The sequence below is a fragment of the Bos mutus genome, chromosome 13 (assembly GCF_027580195.1).
Source record: "Bos mutus isolate GX-2022 chromosome 13, NWIPB_WYAK_1.1, whole genome shotgun sequence".
In the NCBI taxonomy this organism is placed as follows: domain Eukaryota; kingdom Metazoa; phylum Chordata; class Mammalia; order Artiodactyla; family Bovidae; genus Bos; species Bos mutus.
The window spans coordinates 39,260,076-39,275,461 of record NC_091629.1 but is presented as its reverse complement, the minus strand read 5'-3'; the positions used below and the strand labels follow the sequence as shown (position 1 = coordinate 39,275,461).

Below are 15,386 nucleotides of genomic sequence, written 5' to 3'. Positions count from 1 at the left end.
AATCTGCACAAGGAGGAGTAGCCCTTTCCAGCTTCTGCCCCCTGTCCCACTGAGGCCTGCCAGGGACATCCCAGGGTCAGCGTGAGCCTGGCCTCCTTCCTGAGGACTGAACACTCTAAGTTGAGGCCACAGCCCTGGAAGAGGTGAAATGTGACCTTTGTCCAGCTGGCACTGCTCCACAGGCACTTTCCTCTTGACCCTGGGTGGGGCAGGGGAGGCTGCTTCCACCATCCATTTCCCAGCTGTGGCTGAGCTGCCTGGCCCTGTAGCCACTGACCAGTTACCCAGGAGACTCCAGGGACCATTAGGAAGTGAGTTTGGGGCCCTAACCAACCAGTGTTTGTTTGTTCAAAAGTACTTTTATTTTATTAATTTGGCTGTGTGTGTCTTCACTGGCTTTTCTCTAGTTGTGGCGGGCAGGAGCTCCTCTCTAGTTGCAGTGCGCAGGCTCCTCATTGCAGTGGCTTCTCTTGTGGAGCATGGACACTACGTACGCGGGTTTCAGTAGTTGTGTGCTCCTCTAGAGCACAGGGTCAGTAGTTGTGGTGTACGGGCTTAGTTGCTCCGTGGCATGTGGGACCTTTCTGGATCATGGATCGAACCTCTGTCTCTTGCTTTGGCAGGCAGATTCTTTACCACTGATCCATCAGGGAAGCCCAGCCCACCAGTTTATGAACATGTGTGCTGTTTCCAATTTCAGTAGAGGCCGCCTGGAGCAAGGTCCAGTATGGCCTTCATTTTGTTGGTCTAGGGTAGGTGAGGGCAACCTGTGAGTCTTGGTCTCCACGTCTGAGAAGTGGGGTGATGAGCCCAACCTCCGAGGAGCTCAGCCTGGCCTGGCTCATGGTTCTCACACTCACCATGGTCATCACCATTATCATATCATCAAATGCTGAGAGCCTGATGGGGTAGGTCCCTCTGTGAATCCTGGAAACACTCCTGCCAGGAGGCCCTACTTCTCTGTTAAAAGCTAGAGGCAAATGCAGGGCTCAGCAAGGAAGGGCTGAGAGGCCCCCAGGTCAGTCTGATCCCCAGCCAGGGGCTTATCCAGCCAGAAGTGTGTCTGTTGGCCTTGCAGAAGAGAGGGCATTTGGATAGGGCTTTGAGGTGTGAGTAGGAGTTTGCCAAATAAGCTGAGAGGAAAGAGCTTTTAGGGGAGAGGGTTTTAAGGCACATGGGTAGTGACTGAAGTGAGCAAGTGGTTGGAACTGGGTGGCTGATGGTGGAAGATACCTGGGGAGCATAAATAGACCTGGTGTATCAGGCAAAGGAATTTTTATTTTTTTTAAATTTTTGACATCAAAGCACAGCCCTCAATAGGATTTCCTGTTGGCCTTTATGAATTACAAAAGTAATTTATGTCCGCAGTAAGAGTTTCTGAAAGAAAACCAATGCTATTTTGCCCTCCCCCTACCCATGGGCTCCCCCAGACCTCAGGATCTGCTCTCTGTTCTGACTCACCTGCCCCTTTACACAAACACACAGACATCAGACTATGGCAAGGTGCTCATTTATTTTGAACAAATCTGTATCTCCTGCCATTAGCTTAATTTTTTTCCTGAACAGTCTATATGGATCCTTCCACATGAGCATGTGTTCTTGAGCAGCCGCACAGAACTCTGTGGTGGGACGAGGAATGGCGGGTTCAGCCAGCCACTGAGGATGGACATTCTGGTGTGTCCAGGGTGATTTCTTGGCCATGGAAACTGCTTTGTCGAGTGGCCTGCTGGCACATCTGGGAACCTTCATAAATTCCCAGAAGTGGGCTTGCTGGGGACAGCTCTGAGAACGTGTTATTTTAGTAAATGCTGCCAGAACCCTTTGCAGAAGTGCTGAAGGACGCAGCAGCCTTGTTCGTGAGGCCTGTTTCCTCCCCTCCCAACCCAAGGTTTCAGTGAAAACTTTCACCCATAGGGTGATTGAAGGCCTGCGTGTACCTTCACAGATTAGAAGCTGTTCAGTCCTTAACCTCCCCAACTGTGAGGGAGGGAGCTGGACACCTCAGCTGTCCTGAAGCCACCCTGGCCATTTGGGGTTCACTAGGGCTTTTCTGGATTATGAGCTCTGGGCTCTGCCAGGGCTCTTGCTCCCTGCCTTTCCTGCCCTGTGGAGTGCCTCTGGGCAGATTCCCGGGCCCTGCAAGCAGGCAGCTCTGGACTTTGCGCCTGGGCCCGTGGCGCCTGGGAGAGGGTGTTTCCCAGCACAGACCGCCCTGACCTTTGGCAGCACCCCGACTGCAGACTGGGGTGCCCTGGGGAGGCAGGCGGCGCATGGCCTGGCCTGTAACCGGCAGTGACTCATGGCTCACCCACCATAAAGTTGAGGTGATGGGCTGCCTGGTGCTTACCGCACCCCACTTCTCCCCGCAGCCTAGCCAAGCTGAATTCCATCACCACAGGGCAGCTCTGGGCTCATCTCAGACTTCTGCAGCCTCCCACCCCATTGTTTCCCACCCTACCCTACCCTTGTGTGGGCAGCTTGGGGTGTATCCACTGTGCCTTCCTCCCTTTCTCCCTCTCATGAGTGTCACCCTAATCTTTGCCAGGTCTCCTCCTCTCTGCCTATTCTCTTTGCTGGCTGTTCTGGGTGTCCCCTGCTCCAGGAAGCCCTCCTGGGTCCCCGGGAGATTGCCTCTCCCTGCTCAGAACTCCATCCCGGCTAGGTTCCTGCTCTTGACTATGTGGGAAAACAGGCCCAGGTGGGGAGCAGCGTGGCACAAAGAGCTAACATCGGCACAGGGTCCCCGGTCACCCCTCCCCCTGTTTTAGAGACTGGGGGAAGAGGGGAGCCCAGTGTGAGGTGCCAAGCTCAGGGTCAGACATCCAGCCCCGTGGGTGCTTCTGGAGGAACCCGGCTCCTGTGGGCCTGAGGACAGAACTAAGGGTGTGCACTCAGGAGCTGTGGTGACCACTCACGCTGCCCCTCCTCCCCACTGGCCTCTGGCCACATGCTGAGCTGCTCTGTGCCTCAGTGTCCCAATCTGGAAAGAGGAGTTCAGGGTGTTGGGGGATGGGATCATTGTCTGTCCCCCTCAAAGAAGGAGATGCCTGGGGGAGCCAGTCCCAGGCCAAATAGGGGCTTCCCCAGCCCCTGCCGGCTTCTGCAGCCTCCCACCCCACTCTCCCACCCGTGTTTCCCACCCTACCCTGTCCTTGTATGGGCAGCCTGGGGTGTATTCACTCTGCCTTGCTCCCTTTCTCCCTCTCATGAGTGTCTCCCTGATCCTTGTCAGGTCTCCTCCTCTCCCCCTTTTCTCTTTGCCAGCTGTTCTCCTCCTCCAGGAAGCCCTCCTGTGCCCCCGGAAGATTACCTGTCCCTGCTCAGAACTCCATCCCTGCTGGGCGCCTCTGTTCTGGTACCTGCCAAGGGTATTGCAGAGGTTTGGGTGGGAATTCTCTCAGTGTGACCTGACCTTGAACCTGACCAGACTCAGACCTGACCTCTGAGCCAGTTCCCTCACTTGGCCCATGTGAATACGGCACCTGGAGGGGCTTCTCAGGGCAACGGGCCTTCTGGGCGGGTCTTCGGAGGCTGCGTAGGAGTTTTCTGGAGAAAGTAGAGCAGCAGCAGGAGCCTGGAGCCTGGAAGTGGAGAGGTCACCAGCCATGTGGGGAATCAGTCCTCACCTACTAAGGACCCACTGTGTGACCCTCTGTTGTCCTTTCCAAAGGATTCAGTTTCTTTCCCTAAGGACAGAGAAGTTCCAGAACCATGGCATCTGTTTATTATCCTGAGGGTGGACAGGACCACCTCTCCCCCAGGCCCCTGCTGCTGAGGGTGAGGGTCTGGTCAATAGTGCTGTCCCCGGGATGGGTCATTCCTGAAGCTCCCCAGACTTGGGGGGTGGAGGGTGGGGTAGGAGGATAAACCATCTCTCGAGACCCTGGCAGATGTGGCCCTTGCTGTGTGCCAGGCATGGGAACAGAAGAGAAAGAGGGTAGCAGACAAGCTCCTGTCGTGTGGGCTTAAAGGAGGGAGAGTAGTCAGAGAGGACAGAGAGACAGAACCTGGTGGTAGCCAGGGCAAGAAGGTCACAGAAGATCTGTAACAGAGGCAGGGTTATGTGAGATTGGCTGTCAGGGAGGCCCCTGGAGGAGGGGACCTTGGTGCTGAGAACCAAGGCCAGGAAGGCAGCGCTCGGCAGACCTAGGGCGTCTTCCAGGCAGAGAGAACAGCATATTCGAAGAGTGGGATGGAGCTGAAGAGGAGAAAGAGACCAAGGAGGTGAAGGGGAGGCTGGAGGATGCCCCGTGGCCCTGTAGACCCCAGGAAGGAGGTGGGATCCCCCATTGCCCAGCCTAGGAGCTCAGCCTGGTCCTGGAGCCGCACTGGGCCAGAGGTATCCAAGACCCCTGTCCGTTCGCAGCCTCTGCAGTACCAGCCCAGCTCCACCCGCCTGCAGAGCCCAGGCTGAGCTGATTTACTGCAGACACTGGAGGTGGGGGGTTCCCCAGGAGCCATTGATTATGGGGTGTAGGGGCTGGGGGACAGGCAAGCTGAGAGGGGTGACTCCTCTCCCCGCAGGGGGCCCAGCCAGGCCTATGTCACAGCTTCCTGAGGGAGGGTGAGACCTGAAGGGTCCAACAGCACTGAGAAAAGCCTGTGGAGCGTGGGGAGCCCCCAGGCAACACGGGGGGAGAGTGCCAAGCCCCTGCCATTTGGGTAGGACAGCTGTCAGGTGTCTAACCTGGGGCGGGGGGTCCAGTGGAGAGTCTGGCTTCTTAAGAAGAGACTCCTGAAGCCCACAGCCCCCTGGCCAGGGGAGCGGGTAGAGGGTGGCCTCTCACTAGGTTCCACAGACCCTGTCCCCAGAGCCTCCCTCCCCACCTCCTGCTTCCTGCAGCCACACCCCTGAGTTCCCGCCCCGGCTCAGGTCCGGGGTTTCCTGTGTCTTTGCCCATGGTGGGGGTGGGGGGGTGGTCAGGGGGGTGGGGAGTGGGTACTGTCCAGGCAGAGGAATTAAGATGAATTAAGATATGCCCCTGAGGCCATCACAGACAGCAGCGCCCTGATGTTGAGGACTTGCTGGGGGCAGGTGGGCTGTAGATGGGATGGGTGCTGCTGCTGTCCACTGTACAGACCAAGGACACAGCAGGTCTCCAGCGGAGGGGGCTGTGCCCTGGCCTTTGAGTGTGGACGAGGGGTGAGGGCGGGGCCTGGTTCTCCTCCTGTGAGCAGCCTCGGGCCTAAAAGACACTGGGCTAAATATAGCTGTGGAACTTCCCGGAACACATCATTCCTTGTGTCCAATAATGAATGCTCCATAAAGTACCGTGTCCCTCGAGAAAGCCAGGCCCACCTGGCATGTCCCACAGCGAGAGGGGCAGGAGGGTCACTGCCCACCGCTGAGGGCTCAGCGGCACCCCCGCCCAGGAGAGGCCTGGGGGGCTGTGGGTACAGACCCCAGTGGGCTCGTCCTCAGCTCCCTAGGTGGCCCGACTGTGACTGGAGCTGGGGAAGGGGCGGACGATGGCATCCCCATCCTCTGGAATCTTCGTGACCCTGTGGGAAGGGCCAGGAAGCCTGTCAGGGCCCCAGAGAAGCCTCCTGTGCTGCCGGGATGCAATGCATGTGTCGCCTCCTCCAGGAAGCCCTCCCTGCTGGCACTGGCCCCCATGGACCCCTCCCCAGCCCTGGCCACTGTCTGGCAGAGGGTCTTTTCCACTTGTGGAGAAGAGGCAGGCCCCACTTGGTCTCCTTGCTGCCGGCCCTGAGAGGCCCCAGATGTGTGCTGATGACGTGATGGATGACAGGCAGACAGGAGCCTGGGGAGCAGCCAAGCAGGGACTACCAACGGCCAACCAGTGAGGCTTCCCATCCAGGGGTCACCCAGCCCCTTGGGCCCCAGGAAGGTGCCCGTCACTCTTCCTCCAGGCTGTTTAAGTCCATGGCAGGTGGGCGCCCTGGGTCTGGCCCTGCCCCACCTCCCCTCACCCCTTTCCCCTGCAGGGGGCTTGTGGGGAGGAAGGCGACTCAGGTCAGCAGGGTGAGTTCCGTACACAGAGGCTGAGCGCCTGGCACATCTGAACGGTGGTCGTCGGTCAGAGCTGGGCACCCACTTCCGGGAACAGGCCTTCCTCTGGGCAGGGCAAGTCCCTTGCTACACCTGTGGTCTCCACGCGGTCACCTACAGGGCACCTTGGTGAGGGCTTGGCTGAGTGGCCCAATCCCTCAGGTTCAAGGTCAATGAGACCCCAGCCCTGTTCCTGCCGACCCCACAGGGGACCCTGCAGGGTCTTGGGTGGGAGGTCCTCTTCCCATGCCCCAGGTCTGTCCTGGCTGCGGGGTGTCCAACAAGAGCCAAGGGTCTGGTGGACAGGCGGTGGGTGCCCCCTAGTGGCTCCGTGGAGCAGCAGCGTTGAGTGGCAGTCAGAAGAGGCCAGAACAGGCCAGAACAGGACCTCAGGGCCTCCAGCCTCAGTGCACAGGATCCAGAGCCTATGTGGCCACAAAGTTCTCCCTGGACCTGCGGGGTCCTGATGCCCACCTCTCTCCCTGCCCTCTGGCCTGGTGGGTGCTGAGCCTTCTCCATGACTGCAGCTTACTCAGCCCCTCCTGGACAGGGAGAAGAGGCAGTCCCTGAGGCGTCACCCCCACACTGGGCCTCAAAGTAGGACCCCCAAAACTGAGCCAGGCACTAGAGAGTGGGGGTCTGGGGGCCTGGGCAGGACCCCCATCCCAACATGTCGAGAGAAGCCACTGGGCGGTGCTCAGGGTTGCAGGGCCTGGTGAAATGCCTGGACTCGGGTCATAGGTCCATGGGGCAGCTTGATCCAATGAAGGTGGGAGCCACTGTGGCTGGCCCACCCCACCAGGGGCAGGAGGACGTTCATGAGACAGCGACACACACGCGTCTGTTTCACACTGGGAGGAACTCTGAAGGCAGGGGGCGGGGATCTCCATGCAGACGGAGAACAGCTGAGCAGGAGAGAGGGGGAGAGGAGGAACAGCGTCGGGGTGGAGGGAACAGCATGTGTGCACTCAGAGCGGCCTCCATGGAGCTCTGTGGAGGGGGAGGTTCAGCAGCAAAGGAAGGGACCCCAGAAGCCTTACCTCCCTGGCCTGGGGCCGGCTGCACCGTGAGTGTTCTCTCTCTGGCCCTGGCCCTCTGCCCTGCCTGGCTTGGGCTTCCTCCTGCTCCTCGTACCTTTTCTTCCAAGACACACTCATGGACACTGAGCAAAGAATCATTTCTTCCTGCAAAACATTTTTGTGGAATAAGTAAGTTTATCTGTGGTGAGAGTTGGAAAATTACAGCATGGGAATGGGGGGTGCAAGGAGGCATGCACCCCTTCTGGAGTCTGGCATGGGTGCCATCTCACCAAATTTTAACAAGAGCCATCACTCGGGGAGGGGGAGGCAGCAGGTGGCCTTTACCAGGGCTTAAGGGGACTGACAGGGACGTTTTTTCAGAGAGCAGCTTGCCTTTGGGCCATTTGTCTGGAAGCCCCAATACTCTCTGAAATACACTTGATCTTTGTTTAAGGCAAGGAGACTGCTGTTATGAATTATCAATTACTGTTGGCTTGGGGTGCCCTGGGAGACACGCATAGTGGGGGACAAGGGAGGGGGTCCAAGTCATGGAGGTAGAGGCAGGAATGGATGTGGGGACACTGGCTGACATTGATGGGGATGGTCCTGACACTGTACAGGTGCCCCCCACCCCGCACCGAGGCCCAGACATTGAGGGTCTCCAGGTGGAGCAGTGTCTCCACTCTACAGTGAGATTCTTGGGAAGATAAACGTAGGTACTTCCACTAATCACATATTAACGTGATTTAGAACTGGACATAGAACAGCAGAGTGGTTCCAAATTGGGAAAGGAGTTCGTCAAGGCTGTATATTGTCACCCTGCTTATTTAACTTATATGCAGAGTACATCATGCAAACTGCCGGGTGGGATGAAGCACAAGCTGGAATCAAGATTGCCGGGAGAAATATTAATGACCTCAGATATGCAGATGACACCACCCTTATGGCAGAAAACGAAGAACTAAAGAGCCTCTTGATAAAAGTGAAAGAGGAGAGTGAAAAAGTTGGCTTAAAACTCAACATTCAAAAAACTGAGATCATGGCATCTGGTCCCATCACTTCATGGCAAATAAATGGGGAAACAATGGAAACAGTGACAGACTTTATTTTCTTGGGCTCCAAAATCACTGCAGATGGTGACTGCAGGCATGAAATTAAAAGACACTTGCTCCTTGGAAGAAAAGCTGTGACTAATCTAGACAGCCTATTAAAAAGCAGAGACATTACTTTGCTGACAAAGGTCCATCTAGTCAAAGCTATGGTTTTTCCAGTAGTCATGTATGGATGTGAGAGTTGGACCGTAAAGAAAGCTGAGTGCTGAAGAATTGATGCTTTTGAACTGTGGTGTTGGAGAAGACTCTTGAGAGTCCCTTGGACTGCAAGGAGATCCAGTCAGTCCATCCTAAAGGAAATCAGTCCTGAATATTCATTGGAAGGACTGATGATGAAGCTGAAGCTCCAATACTTTGGCCACCTGATATGAAGAACTGACTCATTTGAAAACACCCCGAAAAAAAAAAAAAAAAAAAAACCCTGATGCTGGGAAGGATTGAAGGCAGGAGGAGAAGGGGATGACAGAGGATGAGATGGTTGGACGGCATGACTGACTCAATGGACATGAGTTTGAGCAAGCTCCAGGAGTTGGTGATGGACAGGGAAGCCTGGCATGCTGCCGTCCATGGGGTTGCAAAGAGTTGGATATGACTGAGTGACTGAATTGAACTGAGCTGAACTGAACGCGATTTGAGTGCTTTACGGGAGAAAACATTTTATTTGGGCAAATGTCATCTGAGAGTGTCAGGAACTCTGGAAGCAGGTCAAGTTCAGAGTTCGGTCAAGCGGTGCCCCCACGTCTGATCTCCATCAGGGAGGCGGGCTGTGCCCCGTGGTCTGCTTGAGAAAACACCCCAGACAGTGGGACTTTTCTCCTCCTGGTCGTGTGTGTCACAGGACATCACCACTAGGCGGTACCCAAGGTCTTGTCTCTGATGGGGGTGCAAGTGTGCAGACGAGCCTGAGTGTGCAGTGTCTGTGTGAGTGTGATCGTAGGTCTGCGTGTGGATCTGTGTGTTCATGTGTGTGTAAGAATGTCTTACCCTGTGTGTGTGTGAGTCAGCGTTCGTGTGCACTGCTGTGGGTTGGGAGCTGTGACTCCCATGCAAACCCAGGAGCCCTGGTTCTCCAAGTAGCCAGCGTGTCATGTGGCATCTTGGGATCCCCCTCCCCTGACTTGGGTGGAAACCAGCCTTGAACAGTGGACATGGTGCCCATGTGCTGCCTGCTGGCCCAGGACCAGCATCTTCTCTCTGACTCTGTGTGGCCCCAGCCCTCTTTGGGGTCTGTGAGCAGCAACCTGGGTGGGCTTTCAGAGGGGCCCAGCCAGTGACCCTGGCCCCAACCCTGGCTGAGAACCCAGAGGCAGAGCCTGAGGGTGGCCCCCAGTGGCTGCGGGCTGCCCAGGGCTCTAGAACCTATGATCCCACACAACCCTTCTACCACCCGCTCAGTCTCAGGGCTGCCCCTCCCCCAGCATACTAAAACAGGATGTAGTGGAGCCGCTGGTGGGTCCCAGGACAGACCCCGGGCAAGTGAGATGACAAGGCCCTGTCACTGATACGTGTCTTAAACTACCTTCTGATGGGGCTATTTTTAAGCTAAAAATACTCAGACCCACGAAGCTGCGAGGGTGATTGGCAGACACATCTCCTGGTGCTGTTCAAATCCTATAGGGTGCCCATCTGAGGCGGACGTGGCGCCCCAGCCTCCTCCCCAACTCCCGACAACTCTGGGGTCCACCTAGCCTGGGTGGGTGACCGCATCACCAGACAGGGGAGCACCGTATCCTGGGCTGCCACGCACAGGCTCTATAGGACCACTGCCAAGCTTGACCCTGCCCCAGAGCCCTGGCATCTTCTCTTCCTGCTGTCTGGAACGCTCGGTCCCCAGACCACCTGGTCCTTTCCTCAGTGTCGCCGCATCAGAGACCTCCCAAGCTTCAGATGGGGCTGTGACCTCAGGGCGCTGCGGGGCAGCGTGATCCAACAGCATGCTGCCTGGACCTCTGGCCTGGCTCCTCTGATAACAAAGGTGTCAGGCAGGAGATGCAGATACGGGAGCCGCCAGGCAGCTTAATGGGCTGAGCATCCTCTCTGGGGGGCGGGGAGCAGGGGAGCTGTGGGGAAGGGGCCTGTGGTCACCTCCCTCCTTTCTGGGTGGGCACATCCTGGAAGCATCAAGGAGGGCATGAGAGCAGAAGCCACTGTCTCCCAGGGCATCTGGAAAAGAGGCTTCTGGTCTCCCATCAGGTTTGGGTCACATAGGCCAAGGGGCCCTTCCCTGTCCTGAGGGACCCGCATAATGCATCACGTGAAGGGGAAGGGATACCTGCCCTGCTCTCTGCCAGCGTGCGTCTCACTGCTGACCTCTGGAGGCCCAGGAGCTGCCCATCTGCCCACCCACTTGCCTTTGGGTGTCGTATGGGCATGGGGTAAGGGTGGGCTCTTCCTTGGGTCAGCCCTAGAGCATCGAGCCTGTAGGACCCCCGAGCAGTCTGGTCCGGCTCATGCAGCAGTGAGGTGGGGAGAGGTTGCAGAGAAGGGGTGCGCTCTGTGTCCTCAAGGCCTTTCTGACTGTTACTGGACACATCCCAAAATTCCCTCTGCCGGTCCCACCCTCCCCGAGACAGACCAGGTCTGGGGATGGTATTTCGGACACTTAGTCTAAGTGTCCTGAGTCCTCACCTGAACCCCAGAGTGGGGCTACATCTCCTCTGTTGGGCACTGGAGGGGGCACAGTCTCCCCCATCACCCATCAGACAGGCCTCATCCTGCTGAGCCCCAGAGTGGTGACTCGTCCTCTGTCTCCAGGCCTTCACAGAGGGACCCCAGGGGCCATGCTGGGCTGCCCATAAGAACCATCAGTAAAGGCATAGAGGCTATTCTTGGCAGGGGCTCCTCTCCCTGAGTCTCTGATGAGGGGTCTGAGCACCCCCAAACCTCTCCAAGGAGGGTGTAGGGTGCTCAGAGTGCTGGGCCAGCCCATGTCCCCGTGGCACCTCAAGGGGTCATCCCACCGAGGGGCGCAGCAGCTCTGGACAAGGCCCTGCCAGGCTGGAAAAGAACTTCTGACACAGCGATTCCAGGGCCAAGCCCACGTCTGAGTCTGCGGCTCCACACAGACTGGCCGCAGCTCCTGTCATCAGCAAAGCCCTGGAGGGCAGAGGTGTGGCCAGCGAGGGTCGCCTCCCTGAGTGAATCTCTTCCTTCGGCCACCCAGTATTCAGTTTGCTCAGAGTGGGGGCTGGACGCCTGGCCCTGCAGAAATGGGCTTTACGTGGACCATCTGTGCAGGGGTCTCTGTGCCTCCACGTGCCCTGGAGTGGCCTGGAGATGAGACCTGGACTCTTCCCAAGGCAGACACAGGACAACGGGCCCAGCGGCTGGCCTGTCCTTCCACCTGACCTGGCCTGTGGGGCCGCTTGGCAGGGAGACTTCTGGTCCCTGAGCCGCTCTGACAGTTCCTTCCAGTTGGCCCGTTTCATGTGAGACACTCTGGGGGCAGTCTGTCATCAGAGAACACTGCCCAACAACAGCTGGTTCCGAGGGTCTCAGAGGGCCCCCCAGTCTCACCTCCAGGGGGTCCAGGCCCCAAAGTGGCCTGGGAAGTGCCTGGACTCGAGCAGACTGACCACCCCTGCCTTGGCCCCAGATGCTGGTCTTCCAGCCTGAATCTTCCAACTGCCCACACCCTTCAAATGTCTGCACCCCATAACTACTTGCACTCCTGACTGCCTGCACCCCTAACTACCTGGACCCCATGACTACCCACATCATCTGACCACCCACCTGGCAACAAAGCTGCTGCTGCTTCTCTGATCAGGGCAGGAGTTTAGCCTGGGGCAGCGGGGTCAGACTCAAGTCTGTCTCTGTGGTCTTGCAGCCCACTGGCCCTGGGTCCCTGTCCCAGGGGAGATCCCGTGGGCCCGCTAACCAGGAGGGGTGCTCCCCTGGGAGCCTCCAGTCCCAGGACAGCTGGGAGAGGTTGGGATTGGGTTTAGACTCTGAGGTTTCCTCTCCTTTTGGGAGGTTCCTCATGTTCCCCTTCTGACACCGTGTCCACCAGGAGTCCTGTGCCTGCTGGCGTTTTCATTCTCTTTTCCTGGAAGGGCCCTACAGGCTCGTCTCTAACTTGCCACGTGTGTGCTGATCCGAGGGCCTGGGCAAGGGGTGGGGCTGAAAGTGGAGCAGGGCTCTGGGGGGGCGTGTTCCCACCAACCCCCTGATTCTCTGGTCAGAATCCCCACTTTAGCTCACAGCCCAAGTCCCCTCCCCACCTGTGCTAACCGCCCCCCTCAGAGTGGACATAGACTCTTCCTCAGTTTCCCAGAGCACCATGGGTTGCAGCCTGTTTATACCAAGCCTCCAGGGATGTAGGCATCCGCTGACGGCTCTTGGGTGACAGGGACACTGTGCGTGCGTCTGCTGTCTCTGCATCATGGCTGCTCTGGCCGTCTCCAGCTCCTCCCCAGCCCAGATCCCCCCATAATGTCCCCCTGGTTTTGGATCAGCTGAGCCCTCACCTCCCTCAGGAATCCCTGTTCCTGGGTGAATGAGCCACCTCCTCTGAAAGGTGATGGGGGATCATGATGCTCACAGGGGTCAGGAAGCTTCCCCTCGTCCCCATCCTGCCCCCCTTGGTCACAAGTCCAGTCCCACCACCTGTCTTCCCATGTGACCTCGGAGGGCAGCAGAACGGCAGGGGCAGGGGCTGCAGGGGCTCCTGGAGGGTGGGAGGACCTTCAGTGGCCGCCTCTTAAGATGATGGAACAAACGGGTTCTCAGGGCTCTCCAGGCCACCCCACACTGGCAGGGACAGGGCATTGAGTGGGTGGGGGTGCTCCCAGGATCCCTGCCCTGCCGTCTCAGCCAGGGACACCGGCGCTCCCGAGGCAGGCTATGCATAGTGAGGAGTGTGGGTATGACTTAGTGGCTGTGGTTCCAGGGTACAGGACAGGGAGGGCGGCCACATCTCTGCGGGGCCAGCCTTCAGGTGAGATGAACCATGTGGATGCCAAGCCCCATCCCTACCTTTCACACCCGGGGCCCTGCTGGCCCCACAGCTTCCGGATCCCAGCCTGGGCTCTGCGTCCAATCAGCCCAGAAGTAGAGCTGACGGGCTAGGGGGACAAGGCAACTTCCTTTTCGCAGAAGGCGCCGACTGCAGACCCTTGTGCCTCCACTGTCCAGGGCAGAGCTGGGCAGAGACACTGCCCAGCTGGCCGGCTCGCTCTGCCTCTCTCCATCCCCTGGAGGAGCCCATGGGCCAGGGGTGTTTTCCAAGTGCCAACCCCCACCTGCCCGCTGTAGGGCAGAAGCCCCATTAGCCAACCCTGGTGGAGCCCTGCTGTGCTGAGTCACCACTGCTAAGATCGACACTGAGCACCTGGACGGGGGTCCTGGGGTGGGACCCTCCACCTCTTCCGTGGCCCCAGCCCAACTAGGCCAGAGTCAGGATAGACCTACGGTGCCTGGGGCAGAGTGCCTCCCCTTAGTCTCTCTGTTCTCCCTCACCAGCTACCCCAGGAGCCCTTTCCAGAGTGGAGGATTGTAGCAGTCATTTACACGTTAGTGAGACTTAGGCCAACCTGCTCTGTCTTCCCAGAGGCTTTGTAGCAGCCACTGTTTACAGCATGCCTGTTAGGCTCTGGCCCTGGCCCTGGCCCATCAACTGGGTGCACCGTGCCTCCCTGAGGCAGGTAGGAATGCCACCATCCTCCCATTTTATTATTATTATTGTTAGGCCATACCATGTAGCATGTGGGATCCTAGTTCCTGGACCAGGAATTGAACCCGTGGCTGCTGCAATGGAAGTGTCTGGAGTCCTAACCCACCGGACTGCCAAGGAATTCCCATCCTTCTATTTTAAAGATGAGGAAACTGAGGCTCAGATAAAGAAACTTGCCTGGAGTCTTTGAGTGTGGTGGGGACATGACCTCACCCAGGAGGGTCTGAGTGGACCTCTAACCATTAGGAGGAGGAGAATGCTTTAGTGGGAAGGCTAAAGTCCACTTGGAAATGACATAGGAAACTTGGTTCCTGCTTCGTGCATTCCCAGCATCAGGAGCCAGGGTTTTCGGGCTTTTGGAGGCCTGAAAACTGCTTCTGGGTCTCCAGGCAAGCCTGGGCCAGCTGCAGGCCTGACTCAGCTTCCTGTGTGGGTGCCGACCTGGGAAGGGACAGGCTGTCCTGGCTGCTGCCCCTCCAGCCTCGTCCAGACCCCGCCTGGGGCGTCCTCACGGGCGGGCACTGTGGTTTCTCCCTTCTAGCTGCAACATGTAGTGAGACCATCCAGGCTCCAGTGGGGAGTGTGCAGGGGTGCCCGGAAGCCTCCAGGGTCCCTCCTGCCCCAGGAGGGGGGAGCCTTGCATACCAGCCCCTCCCCCACACCCAACACAACTGCCGCCCTGCACCTGTCCATTCCTGGCCTTTAAATAGCTGTGACTAGGCGCCCTGTTCCTTGCTCCTCGCCAGGGGCAGTGTGCACAGCACAGACTTCCCATGGCCCATGGGCAGGCTGGCCAGCCCTGGGGCACAGCCGGAAAGTAGCCAGAGGACACCCTCATTTGGTCGGTTGGAGAGCCTGGACACCTGGGTTCTCGCTGTCTGTGAACTTGAGGAGGAGAGCAGAGACACAGGGTGTGGGGTGGTGGCTCCTGCAGCAGAGGGCTGGCCGGTCTGCGATGCCTGGGAGATGGCCTGGCCAGCCACCACTTACCATCCCCGGTATGGGACCGCCTTCTTCCAAGGGGTGAGGCCATTTAAGCCTTTTGTGCACTGCCAGTGGTGATGTGGCTGCAGAGCGCTGGTCAGCAGGTGTGTGCAGCCCCAGCCCCCGCCCCAGGGCTGGGAGTGGCAGGGCCAGGTCCATCCTGTCGTGGTGGGAGCTCTCTCCTCAGTTCTGCCCGAACCCGAGCAGAGCCGCCCAGAGCCATTTCCGCCCAGCACCTCAGTGCTCTGTTCCTGGCTATTTTTAACCTGAGTGTGGTGAGTGCATTTCTTCAAGAAAACCGCTCTCCCGATCAATCCATGCAGTACCCGGCGTGGACAGCAGGCTCACGCACCCGCTGGGCCGCCAGGCTGTAACTGGAGCCCATCAGCTGACCGGGACAGGATAAATCCGGCTCCTCTGACAACTGTTCTGATGGTCTTATCTGGTTACGCACACCCCTCCCCATGCCGCTGTCAGTCCTTAATATAACTCTGACATCGTGCCTGGTGCTGGGACCAGGGCTGGGGCGGAGGGCTCGGGGGCTGGTCCCCCGGCGCCTGGGGAGTGATGGAGGCCTGAGAGGACCC

The 15,386-nt window shown here is 58.2% G+C and overlaps 1 long non-coding RNA gene across 1 annotated transcript; it reads right to left on the bottom strand.

The window, feature by feature from the left end:
* Positions 1-3,753: 3,753 nt before the first annotated feature.
* LOC138990531 (uncharacterized) lies at positions 3,754-15,143 on the bottom strand. The gene is made up of 3 exons (XR_011466668.1): positions 14,806-15,143; positions 7,054-7,197; positions 3,754-4,198 (listed from the first exon to the last, which is right to left on the bottom strand). It is a non-coding gene; the product is annotated as an uncharacterized lncRNA (long non-coding RNA).
* Between the last annotated feature and the right edge of the window lie 243 nt (positions 15,144-15,386).